The following is a 1884-nucleotide window of genomic DNA, read 5'->3' as shown; positions in this document are numbered from 1 at the left end:
GGAAACAGAACAGAGCTGGAGAGCGATCCCATCGGACCTCTGGAATCAAAGTCTGGAGCTGGAGGTCAGCCACAGGAGACTGTGCCTTAAAGGAACCCTCCGCATTTCATGGATGGGACCAGGGGTGGGGACCCTCAGTTATTTAGAAACTGGTCTCACAGAGACAAGCACTTCAGGAGTCTAATTTTTCAATCACACAAAATAGAGTAGAAGTATAGTCCTCTTTTTGAATCTGCTTCAGGGTTTTGGTGAGACTGAAGTATAATGTAGGAAAAGTCATCTTAAATTATAAAACTCCAAATGATAATTATTTCTATTAGAATAATTAGAATCAACATCAACTGGGGAAAAAATTAGTCTCTTTTGTAATCTTCCCAGCCCTTTAACGGGTATTTTTGATGAGGCTGATTTTAAGGCAGGAGTCAATAACCAAATAACAGCAGCAGCAGTAATAACAACAATAATAAAAACGTTGAAGACGTAGCATTCACCGGGACTCTCTCATACGCGGCATCCCGCATCCATGGAGAAGTCAGGGACCATCAACATTTGGTTTTACAGATGACAGCACTGAGATTCAATCAGGTTTTTAAAATCGCTAAATAAGACTTAATAAGAACCAGAGCCAAATCTCCCGTCTTTCATCTGCCCACACGGCCCACGTATGACGTTATCAGACACAATCACATTTCATTGGCTCGGTGTGGAGGAAAGAAACCCTTTCTTAGCAATATCTGTCAGCGTCTGCGGAGGGGCACCGTCCTGACCATCTGGGACTCCCAGCCACGGTGGGGCAGGAGCAGGACTGGCCTGGCACCCCTGGGAGTGTCGCTTCCCCTCGGGCACCATGGTCCTCTGAGTTCACATATGAGTTACCTCCACTCCGAACTTCGTGTATACTCAGTTAATGTTTGCTGAATAAATCCAGCATTTTGAGAGTAGGGGTAATTTCAAACATTTTTTCTCTATGATTTTATTATACTTGAGAAATCACTTAAAGGACATCTGATGTATGACTCACATCTGTGCTTTGAGTCTAATTTTTTCATCAACAAAGTAAGGATAATGACACTTATGGTGAGAGGCTTTGAACAGAGAGCGCTAAGGATGAGCCAAGCAAGCAGCATCGCCATTGTTCCCTTCTGTCTTTGTCTTGTTATCTCAGAGTCTAATGTCAGATGGGGTTTTTCTTGGGAAAAAAGAGAAAGAAGTCTACAAGTTGTCAAGACAGAATCCATTCCTTTACGCCTTATTACTGCAGAATGTAATTTTGATTCACATTATTGGGAGCAAACAGCACAAACTGAAAGCTTTCCTTTAATCATTCAATTCATCACAATGTTCCTTCAGAAAGAAGCCGATAATAACGTTCACATGCAGCAACTGCAAAGGAGTAAAATTCGAAAGTTCATTTGCTCCTTCTTCATTTAAGCAGAGTTCAGCTTTTCTTGTGAAAAACAATCTTTTCCAACTTTTCTTCGACAAGCATCCTCCCGTCTGACTAGGGCAAGGCGAGTGAGTGCTCTTTCCCCCGACTGCTGGATGTTTTGGCACCTGCCTCAAACATTATGTCTCAGGCAACTGCCTCGCTGTCTTCACCCAGGTGCCAGTGCGGTGCTCATGAGCATTGTTATTATCATTACCGAGTTCATCTTGCACCGCTCCGCGTCTCAGCGTGTGAGGCAGACCTCCAGCAGTCGCTCAAGACGTGCCTAGAGGTTTAGTTTGAGAAGGATGCAGAGGGTGGTATTTCTATTTCAAAATTAATAAAAATATGATATTTAAAAACTGGTTTAGCTATTCTTAATTCTAATTCTATCTAAATGCCCTTGCAAGAATAAGATTTTATGTCACTCATTCACACATTTCTAGATTTTATAGGCA

This window comes from Pteropus medius, unplaced genomic scaffold (genome assembly GCF_902729225.1).
Source record: "Pteropus medius unplaced genomic scaffold, Ma_sr-lr_union100, whole genome shotgun sequence".
In the NCBI taxonomy this organism is placed as follows: domain Eukaryota; kingdom Metazoa; phylum Chordata; class Mammalia; order Chiroptera; family Pteropodidae; genus Pteropus; species Pteropus medius.
This window is presented reverse-complemented; position numbering follows the sequence as displayed.